This window comes from Sipha flava, unplaced genomic scaffold, assembly GCF_003268045.1.
Source record: "Sipha flava isolate LNK unplaced genomic scaffold, YSA_version1 1_pilon_pilon, whole genome shotgun sequence".
In the NCBI taxonomy this organism is placed as follows: Eukaryota; Metazoa; Arthropoda; class Insecta; order Hemiptera; family Aphididae; genus Sipha; species Sipha flava.
In genome coordinates, this window is record NW_020272783.1 from 4987542 (window position 1) to 4999783 (window position 12242).

Consider the following 12242-nt stretch of genomic DNA (forward strand, 5'->3'; position numbering starts at 1 on the left):
ACCGGGCCGCAATTCACCGGTCTTCAACATGTAAATGACATGTCGGGCCGCAACTCACCTATAGCCATTCACTTAATACTTGACTCATGGCAAGGGTTTTCTCCAATAATTCTTTATTTGTTTTTAGCAAAGTGTTATGTTCTGGTGGACAAGAACCAAAGCTATTAGCTTCCATTGCAACTATTTTTAATTTTAATTCACAATTCTAAAATAAATTTAAAATGTTAATTTTGATTATTATTATTTAGTTAAATTACTTATTTAGAAATTGCAGAAATCTGAGCAATATAATTATATCTTGGTTAATAATAGGCTTATTTTTATTTTGTAATGCTCTATTAGCATACTGTAAAGTGCTTACACTTTCATCCATATTATAGTCTGCTGGACTAATACATGCAATCATCAGTGTAACAGAATTTCCATCCAGAGAATCTAAAAATACTCAATTATTAATGAGAAAATATTTTTTTTTATTTATATTTACCTTGCAGTTAGCGGGTAAGTTTACTATCTCTGTATGAAATGTGAGCAAATTTGTTACATAACGATGTAATAACATTTCCTAATGATAATAGCCCCTTATTAATATTAACACCTTCCTTAAATCTTTCTCCAGTAGCTTTTTTTTTTTTGCTTCTTTCTGATCCAGCCAAATCCACAAGATGAAATTTAGCAGTAGTATTGTCCCTAAAATAAAAATGTATTATATAGTTATAAGTATTAATTAATTTACCAAAATAAATAATTTACCCATTTTCTCGTATTTGACTTATGGTTAACGTAAATATATAATGACTACGGGAAGATTGAGCATTCATTGCAGTTGCCCCAGTTGCTCTACCGCTAGAACCCTAAGTATAAGAAAGCATTTTAACTACATAGAAAATAATTATTATTTAAAATGTGTACAAAATATTTAATATATAAAAGCTCACCTGTATCAAGCATTGGAGAGTAGAAGATAAATCAGTAACCCTCATTTCAGTTAGATCTGGTATACATATTCCATGGCCATCTTCTCTAATATCAAGAGTAGCTCTTGTAGGAAATAAAAGGTCATACACTTGTTCTTGATACAACTATAAATATACAATACAAATATTATTAATATATTTGTATAAATTTAATACAGTATATTTTTAAATGCTTCACTAGATGGACTAGAAATCCCTTCACACAGGGTAATATGTTACTAAAGCCAACACTTCCCAGGAAGAGAGTGTAACAACTTGGACCAGGAATTTTAGTGCTAAATCAAGAACTTGAAGTTATAGCATTACAGCAATATATGAACAAACACTTTGCTGTAGCCAACAGTGGGATATATGGAATACAAATTATATTCCTGCTTCCTTTCAATTCAAAAAACTTACAATCAGATTCACTACAAAACTTACAAACATAATAGAAAAACTATTTCCTATGGCTCCTCAACCCTATTATTTGCCCGATTTGAATCCTTGAGCCTTTTTTTCTTTTCAAGATTAAAAATTTATCTCAAAGGACGACATTTTGAGATACTAAAAAACATTCAAATACCTGTGTAACGATTGTTACATATTATTAATGTCTACTCATGTAATATGGATATTGCTGAGTAGACATCACGTTAATTTACATGTTATTACATTAAGTCGCGGTAGTTCTGTCACAACGTTCGTCCGAGGTAGCTGAACTCCATAGTCCGTAAGTCTAATTTATGTATGTATATTAAATAATAACTAAATCTAAACCAATTTACATTTATTTGTAATATCAAGATCTTTCCTCTTATGCTCCCGTGCTACGGTACAATATATTCATAAGGACTAGAAAACCTTCCCTGAATATCATATATTTAACTGGTCATCCCCGACCACGTTACACCTGTAACCTTCAAATTGAAATCTTTTTGAGTAACTAAATTCCAGAACTCTTAAAAACAATCAAAACTTCAACTCCAGTGCTGTGTGGATTCCCAAGATAATTACTTTGAAGGAGATAATATAAAATAGTTATTTAAATTCAATAAAAAAAAAAAATTATATAAAATCAGTCTCATTACTTTATTTATACACCTCATACAAAGACATACTTGGGGTAAGTAAAGTTTAATGGTCAGGAAATGGTGAATTCTATAGTAATTTTGCAAAGAAATGGCTGCGTACATTCCATCAATATGATAGTATGATAAAAGAATCAGTATATTTCTTAACAGCTACAACTGGTTGTTGGAGTATGAAAATTTAAATGTATTGATAATTGATTTAGTTATTAACTACATTTTTAAGCAATTTTAATTTCAAAAAGTCAATAAAATTTGAAAATTTGAAAACTAGTTATTATTGTAATTAATGATAACTAATAAAATTAGTCTAACATTTAAAAATTTAAAGAAAATACATTAAATAATATTAATACTTCAATAAATGATGCACTTATGGAAAATTGTACTTCTTTTAGTTTTTGTACTTCATTGAAAATATTTTGAATAGATCGTGGAATAATACCTTTTTCTTCTTCTTTTTCATCATTCACAAAATTTGTACCCATTGAGTGGGTTTTACCTGATCCAGTTTGTCCGTATGCTAATATGGTAACATTATATTATAAGAAAAATACATAAATTAGAACTAATTGTTTCACAAACAATACTTTATATTGTTATGATATCCTTTAATCTACAAAATGATTTCTTAAACTAAATAATATTACACTGGAACAATAAGTTAATATATTATTTCTTTATGTGAAACAACAGAAACTTCAACAATATATTAATAAAATATTAACATAATTTAGGGAATAAAAACTAATCATTAATCAAAGAAAACATTTTTTACACTAAAAATGAAAAAATACCTTGTAATTAGAATTGAATGACTTTTAGGAAAAGTTGCAAATTAAAACAGTGTTTAATCAATAAAAGAAGACTCTCAAGATCTATTTAACAATATATTGTTTTATAAGAACAATAATAATAGTCAAACATCTGACTGAACAGTCAATTTATCTATACATTATTATTAAGCCAACAAATTTCAAAGGTTCTAACATTTTAAATTAAAAGTACCAATATAAAAATATGTATTTTACATTAAAAAACAAATCATTAAGATATATTTCCATCCTACAATTTAGAAATTGAAAACTATAAAATATAGCAGATTTTAAAATCAAATTACAAATGTAATAAATTATATATTAATAAATATAATAATTTAATACAATAAAATAGGTTTAATTATAAATGAAAAATATTCAGAAATAAGAATAATAATGTTTTCTATATCAAAAACTATAATCCCACTTAAAAGGAATTTTCAATTTATAATTTTATTCCTTTACTGACAGAGAAAAATAAATTAAACATATTGTCTACGCATGCAAGCAATTCAAAGATTTTGAATTCCCGCCATGTGCGGGTATATGTTTTGTCATTTTATGTTATCATTTTCATGCGATGCGTAGCGGTGTGTTGCGTATCCGCAGCCCAGTAGTCAAACTTGCTTCACTACCAAATCCTGAAGATGAAGATCTCGAAGACCAATAGTTTTTAGTATACACTGTAAGACACACTGTAAAGTGTCAATATAAATTCCTTTATGTTATGTATTTCTTGATTTGTTAAATATTTGTATTATTGTCTCTCTCTTTGAAAGAACACAGTCTTTCAAGGGGGGGGGAGAATATGTCTACGCATGCAAGCAATTCAAAGATTTTTAATTCCCGCCATGTGCGGGTAGTATATGTTTTGTCATTTTATGTTATCATTTTCGTGCGATGCGTTGCGTATCCGCAGCCTTCGTCGGCGGCGGTGATAAGCCTCCGTGTGCGACCGGCCGGGTACGCAATCGCGCTGTTATCATCACATGAAAGTTGTCGTTATTGCACGTTTTCAAATAAATTGTCGGTTATGTTCTCCAGTAAAAGTTAAAGTAATGCTTTCAGTACCTCAAAGTTCATTAATTTCGAGTGTTTTTCAGTTTTGTGTGGTAACACTGAGGCCTTTTATCTTCATTGTGGTGTCCGGCGGCCAGAACTTTCGTGGTAAAATGTCGTCGGCACCGATTCTCTCTTCCACGTGTCTTCGTGGTGTGCACATCAACATTCAGTTTGTTATCATTCGTCGTTCGTCTGTGACTGTGTTTGGGTGGTCGCACGCAGTGGGGACTGTGCTTTTTGAGTTTTGTTATAACTGTTTAGTATATTGTATAAGCATATTTTGCGTTGTGGTCGCGTGGGATGCAATCCGCCATTCAACACAGTTACAATTGTGAGTATTGGTCGACCATATTCGTGTATTAGTGTAAGGGCCGACGGCCTAGCCGTCATTGGCAAAGTATTTATTAATTCGTGTGTGCCACACATTTTATTTATTTCATTTATCTAATTACCATTTATTTTTTGCATTACCATTATTATTATAAATTTATTATTATTACTGTTTTAACACAAATTATATCTGGCTGTGATCTTTATTATAATTATATTATTATTCTTGTATTAATTAAATTTATTATATCAATTATACAGTCCACAATTATTTTATTTCTTTTTATTAATTATTATTAAAAATTCAAGTTGTGGCCAAGCTGCTCAAACTATTGCGAGCACTTCATGCGCTTACAAATACTTAATGGTATATACATTTCAATTATAAAATGTTGCTGATTATTATTATAATGTATGTTCAAGTGCAAAGTTATAAGTACCTAAGTTAAAAATGTATTTTGTTGTAATTTTTATAGTATTATACATTTAGTAATTGAAAGATAATCAATTATTTTTACCAAAAGGAATATGGCTAATTAGTTATGTTTTTAAAACTATAAAAATTTAAAAGCCGGTTATTTACCTATAGTTGAATATTTGTTTTATATATTATATGTTATACATTATTTCAAGATTATCATTTTTAATATTGAGATAATGTCCCTTTAAAGCTAGAAAATGTGATTCACATAATTATTGATACTGAAGTTCACTTAGAGACTTAGAGACTCTTCAGATTTATACAGGTGAAATTACACATATAATGATTTAAACATTTAACGAAATTATCAAAAATCATTAAAAAAATGTCATAAGTTGTGATACGTTTTGACTCGGAGAGTCATGAAACACACAAAAGAAAGACAACTAATGATAAAAAAAAATGCGTTTTTATTATAATAAGAATTGTGCTCGGAGGAGCTTTACTGATTTTTAACTGTCGGATCTCGGATCGCGTCGACTAGAATAAAGACCTCGAACGAACGATAATACAGTCGGTGCAATGCCGGAATTACTCTGACTATTGCCCCATAAACCTATGGTTATGTTGATCGATGCAATGCCAGAATAACTCCGACTATTACAACATTGACCAACATAAATATATCGTTCGTCGAGGTCGGGGGGATACTGTCTTCCAATGTTGCGTAAGTCTGCCTGGGAAGGTCTCACTACAACACCGGAGAGACAGTAAATGGTGACTTTCCATCACGCCACCGTGCCTTTTATAAGTAGGTGCACCGATAACGGCGTCCATTGGCGCGATGGATTTAGCTTTGTGACGGCAATCCGGAATCCGTTGACAAAGTTTTTATAAAAATAATACATTAATTAACTACGTAACATGCGCGAACAAACTCGATATCTTAATAAATAATAATAATATGAATAATAATCACAATAAGATAAGATACCGAGCGTCCGCACATGTTACGTAATTATTGCATAAACAAGTTGAAAAAATTACTTGTGCCTTTACACACTCAAATCACCATAGCAGTCAATGTGTTAATGTGTATACTAACCACTAAATAACTTTTTAATTAAATCTTCAACCGCTAATTTATATATTTGGTCTTGAGAATGTTCAGGTGAAAATACATAATTAAAGGTAAGTGTTAGATCAGGATTATCGTTCACAATTATCTGTTGGTTTTTAACATCAGCTAACACACAATCTGAACATCCACGATTTAATTCAGATTTTACAAGAGGACGAACACGGACAGCTACTCTTAAGGTGCCTGTACTCTGTAGAGATAAATACAGCTAGATTTAGATTGCTCTAGCTAGACTGCACTAGAAGTGCGTTTACACTAGAGTGAAATGTGTTCTAATTTCAGACTTCACCTGCTAAGACCACTGCTTCGTTCGAACCTCACCTTACCAATAAAAATCATTCTTTATAAAACTCTTCTCCAACCAATATGGACATACGGTATTGTAATCTGGGGTTCCGCTAAGAACTCTAACAAGAGAACTATACAAGCTTTTCAAAACATCACTCTTCGTCTAATCACTGGTGCACCCTGGTTCGTTTCGAACGAGACCTTAAACTCCGACCTCAAATTACCTTCTGTCGACAATACAGCTGCTATCTAATTCAAACGCTTCCACGCCAAACTTCAAAATATACCCAACCAACTAATCAAAGAGTTAGCTTCACTACACTTCCAGGTAACCCAACCAGATGCCTCAAGAGGAAATGGTGCCGTGATTTGATAACTTAAGTTAAAGCTTATAAATGTAAGAGGTGTCACAAATGTGTGATTTCCTCCTCATGTTTCTATTCATGGTCAACTGTTGTAAATTATTTATATTACTTATTATACATACTGTATAGATCGTAATTTTTCAAATAAATCCAAATTATTTTCAAAAAAAAAAAGGTTTTCTTTTCGTTTTTTCGAAAAAATTATTTACCCGTTAATCATACGCGTATTGCATTATTAGAAATAATTACTTTTCATAATATTTAACGAATTATAATTTCTACGGTTACAATCGATTTCTATACGATAAGGTCTATATAAGTGATAGTGTATAATAATAACGAACAAATAGTGATATCGTAGAAAAGTTTCTACGTACTGGTGCCTAGAAAATATCAAAGAACTATTTATTGGATGAAAATTCAATATATTCTTTTTTCTAAGTAGATACATATAGAATGTATAAAATGAGAACTAGCTTGTATCATAATATTGATAATATTTGCCCGACCTTGGTCAGGCGTATGTAAAAATTAAAATCTATACTCCCTTGAATGATCCCCTCCACGGAAATCTTTAGTAAAAGGCGAAAGATTTATACGATTTGAAAGGGAACCGGAGTTATCGTACTGTGGTATTTAAGCGATTGAAGTACATTACCTTTGTTACGAAAGAATATAAGAATATTTTAATCATTAGTATACGGAGCATGTTCTCGAAGATTTAAAAACAAAATTGAGATATTGACAGGACTCCCAAATCTATATAAAGTAGTAGCGAATTGTATTCAATGATCAATTATTTATTATTTTATAATTGAGAGTATTCACCGTTCAAATTTAAAAACCTATCAATAATGGTTATATTTTCACGCCATCTACCGGAATTAAAAATTATATATCGTACATCATAACCAATGTTGCCGTTATTATCCGTTACTATGTGTTCCATACAAAAAGATTTGATCAAATCATCAATTATTTTATTGGACTCGTAATATTAACAATATTATTATATATGATTTATTTTATTTTTCATCCGCAACACGACGTAATAAACAATAATTTTAAAATTTTTAATGAACGTGCGACTTCTTTGAAATATTGACGTTTATTGTAAATTATATGTTTACTTGAACTTACTTTAATCATCGATTAAATTTACATATTCATTTATTATATATTAAATATATTATATATATATATGTTTGATATTATTAAATATTTAATCAATACTTTAACTTTAGTGTAAACCGATTAGCGATCATATTTATTTTTATTTTTTGTTCCTTATAGATTCATTTAAATGAATAATAGTATAAGATTAAACTAAGCAAAATGATGGTTCGATATTTGTGTTTGCAACAGAACAACACAGATAAATAAATACATTTTTACTTTATGAAATGGCATACATGCATATGTGTCTATATATGTATATATGTATTGTATCAAGAGAAGTATTTAGATAACGATATATTAAATGTGATCCAAAGCCAAGAAAGGGGTGAGACTTCTAGTTCAGGTGAGATCAGCCATTCAGCCTGTTTTCTCTAACGGTAATTCATAAATAATTTTTAATCCTACGGAGAGTGGCAAAAGGAGCGAACATTTAATGGATATCACTGTTAACAGCAAAAACATTGGCGCAACTTAAGCTCAAACATTGGGAGTGCTGAAATTGCTGAAAATAAAATAAAATGTTATTTAACTATAATTACTATAGATTATATATATTTGAAAAAAAAAAACAAAGGTGGTAAATCTTAACTCAGGAGTGCTAAGAACCCTATTGCGCTCCCTAGTTTGCGCTTATGAGCAGACACCGTTATCACCAATAGCACAGAACTACAGAATATTCAGTGACAGAACCGTGGACGGTTGACTCTATATGATTTTTTTTCTCAATAATCATCACGTTTTTTTTTATACTTGTTTATATTTCTAAAAACGGTTGACATTGTATAAGAACCAAATTTCGTGCAGATGTGTTGAGATATATACAGGGCCGGACTGGCCCACTGTGGTACTGTGCTACAGCACAGTAGGCCGCGGCCGTGAAAAAAATCTTTACTGAGATTATAGAATAGTGAACAGATTATCTGTTTATAGCACCTTGGTACCTAGTCACATTTTTTAAATGATTTCATGGCAAGGTTTTCAGAAAATCCTATATATATATTATAAATTATATTATACCGAAATCTAGTCTGAATCAGCTTATTGCAGTAAATCTAGTATTTACCGTGCTTAATGCATATCATATATTATGTATATTAGAGGTTCCCAAACTGTGGGTCGCGTTATATTTTTCATGTGTTTCTATTACTTTTTTTTATTTTTTTTTATATTTTAAAGAAATTTACAATCTGTACATAAAAACAAAAACAATAAGTAAATGTGATAAATATTATGAATAACAATGGTATGAATAGCATGATTGGGGAAGAGGCCCATTGGCAACATCCTCATAATTTGTAATTTGGCAATTTATTATAAGAGGTCACGGGACCAGTTCCTTTTTAAACGTCGTTTTGAGTTTCCAGGTAGAACGTGAGAGGACATATTTTTTATAAGAGGATTTTTATGGGAATCGAGTTTGGAATATATCAATTTCTTTGTCGAATAATAAGTTATGAAGTTCATGTTTGTGTTGAATGGCACCGTTTGCGTTCCAGAGTAAAATGTTTAATGAGGGATGGGATTGGGTGGAGTTATTCATTATTTTTTATTAAAAGTTTGTTGATAACCGTTGTGAGAAGTGAAATAAGTGGATTAATAATTAATTTAAAATCATCTAGGAATGAGGTGAGCTGTTTGGAAAAATAATTTGTGGTTTGTTCATGGATTTTTGTATTATTAAATTGACAAGAGGCATCTGCGTATGATTGAGTGTGAGGCTGATTATTAGTATTAATATTATCGTTTGGGGTGGTGCAATAAACCTCTTTAACAGGTATGGGATTATTGTTACTTAATAATTTAATATCAGATTGGAAATCTTGGTTAATTTTTTTTTATTTTTTTGGGGTCTTTGTTGTAGATTTTTATACACAATGCAACCTCGATAACTTGCTGGGTGTTGTCCTTCGCATAGTGCGCATTTTGGTGGTTGGTCGATGGGTTTTAAACAGGCAGAAGTATTGTGGTTTTCCCCACATTTCACGCATCGAGGTGCGTGATTACAGTATGTTCTCGAGTGACCAAAATCTTGGCATCTAAGACATTGTATTATTTGGCGTCGGGGGTGTGGTTCTTCAACTTTAATTTTGGTGTAGCATATTGAAGTTAATTTAAATATTTCTTTGTTATTTTGGTCAGGTTCAAGGTCTATGAAAAATAGGGGTAACGGTAGTTTTGTTATTTTATTTTTTACATTTACAACTTGTCTTGCAGTGAATCCGTTTTCATTTAATTCTTGGATAATAAAATCGATAGGCGTGGTATGATGTAAGTTCCGAAAAACGACTCTGTATGGTTTATCTTGTTTAACTTGATAAGTGTGAAAATCAACTCCTTTTTCTTTGAGCAGTTTAGTTACTTTTCGGAATGAGTCAGCTGATTTTGTTTGAAGTTTTAGGTTATTGATAAGACTTTTGCAAAAGAATTCTTCGGGACCGATTAATAGTTTGATAGCGTCACAGAAATTTTTGTAGTTTAATTCAGATTTGATAAAAATTGGAGGTGGTAATTGTGGTTTGGTATTTGGTAATTCAGACGTTTGATCAGTATCTATTTCCTGTGTAGATAAGTTTTCAGAAAGTGAGGTGTAACGATTTTTTGTTGTAAACTGACTTGATGTATTGCTTTGTTTGGTTTTGGGAGACGTAATAGGTGATGGAATATGCTGACGTTTTTGGGAGTGAGGAGACATTACCAATGTCCAATCAACAGATGATAAATCGTCCGAGTCGGTGTTTATTATTTCGTTTTGTTTAATTATTTGATTGCCATTTACAATTTTAATTGGAGTTATCGGTTTGTAGTTGTATGGCTTCTTTTGTGGTGGCGAGCGCAGTGACGTGTTATTTTGGTTAGATAACGAGCGCGGCAGCATATTATTTTGGTTAGACATTTTGTGCAACGGTAATTAAAAATGTGATTTTTCTTACCTTGGGGCTGCACAGACCCCCGTGGTGGGTAAGACCTGAAATACTAGTGATTCGTCTTTTTTTTCCCCTTTTCAACGGTATAAATTTTGTTAAAATCGACAAAGTTGTATAAGTGAAACATAAAAAGAATCGCGGACGTTTAATAAACATGTGTGCTCGATAAGAGCTGTGCACGGAGAGTGTTTCTATTACTTATGGTTGATGTTTAATTATTTAGTTAGTTTTATTATAAACTGTTATCTGCGTTTGTGACAATTACAAATTTACTGCGACCAATAGACATAATAATATTTCTTTATATGTCTATGCTCGACTGTGCCAACACAACACAATCGGATTAATGATAATTGAAAATATAGCAATATATTCGAAACAAATTAGTACCTGTATGACGTTCAAATAAATTGATTATTTTCATTAACAAACGGTACATGCACGCAGTTTAAATCTTACTATTTTTCAAATAACCAATAAATTCGTTATTTTTTGTGTTTTTGTACAGTTACTATAAACAAGGGGTTAAATAAAAAGTCAACGACTCAAAGTTCTGCAAAACTGAAGAAACAGAGATAATATCTAAGTCAGCGGTTAAAAAACGAATATTAATTGATGATGAGCTTACAACAAGTTCTTTGCAATCAAAATAAAAAAGTGGATATCAATGCAGTTATGAAAAATAGGAAACAATTACAACCTTCACATTAAAATTATATACTTACTAATTAAATTACATAATATAAACATTTTTTATAAATATAATACTTTTCTTCGATTTAAAATGATGAAAACAGTAATAAAAAAAAGGTCAATGATATTATTTTGGGTCGTCAAAATTGAAATAATTTTCAAAATGGGTCGTACTATAAGAAGTTTGGGAACCTCTGATGTATATTGTATATATTTATACACATGTGTTATAATAATTAATGTAATCACAGATGACTGAATAAATAAATTGATATATTATATTGTGTGATAATGTTCTATCCAGATACCCGTTTTTTGCTTATGCTTATCAAAATAATATGTTGTCTCAATTTTTCTAATGTTGGGCGCCAGAATAAAGTAAATTTTACGGTTAATATTTGTTATAAACCTTTAAAAAAAGATATTTTTAATTATTAATTTGAAATAAAATAAATTAATTCACAAAAAATAATATTGGATTTTCATTAAACTCCGCTAATTCTTTATGTACCTATTATTTTAAAGCATATACTTTATAGTATGTACAAAGTAAATGTATTTTGTGTGGAATCATGGGACAAGGATTAAGGGTAACACACCATAACTAATCATGATTGTTGAATATATAGGTTATAAGAAAGTGCACCCCTCTATCCTCTTTAAATCCTACCAAATATCAATTTTATGAGACAAATACATTGAAAAATTCCCAATATAATACATTGTAGGTCACCTGTTTACCTAGAATAGAAGGCCGGTATCCTACCAGTCCGAGCTTGGCCAAATGCACCACCAAATCTATGTTCACATATTATTATCATAACCTCAGCGTGTCACAAATAATATTTTAGCGGTCTCGGTTCGTATTAAATATCAATCACCCCGCCAGCCTGATCGAATCTTTTGACAGCTACTATGAAACAAAAAATTCGGTTCACGCATTGCCCGTTATTGTAGATGTGTTCTGGCCGGCA

The 12242-nt window shown here is 30.6% G+C and overlaps 1 non-coding gene and 1 pseudogene across 1 annotated transcript; both read right to left on the reverse strand.

The window, feature by feature from the left end:
- Positions 1 to 4: 4 nt before the first annotated feature.
- LOC112682186 lies at positions 5 to 10343 on the reverse strand (annotated as a pseudogene).
- On the reverse strand, positions 6974 to 7094 carry LOC112682196. The gene has a single exon (XR_003148465.1). It is a non-coding gene; the product is annotated as a U5 spliceosomal RNA (small nuclear RNA).
- Positions 10344 to 12242: the final 1899 nt, after the last annotated feature.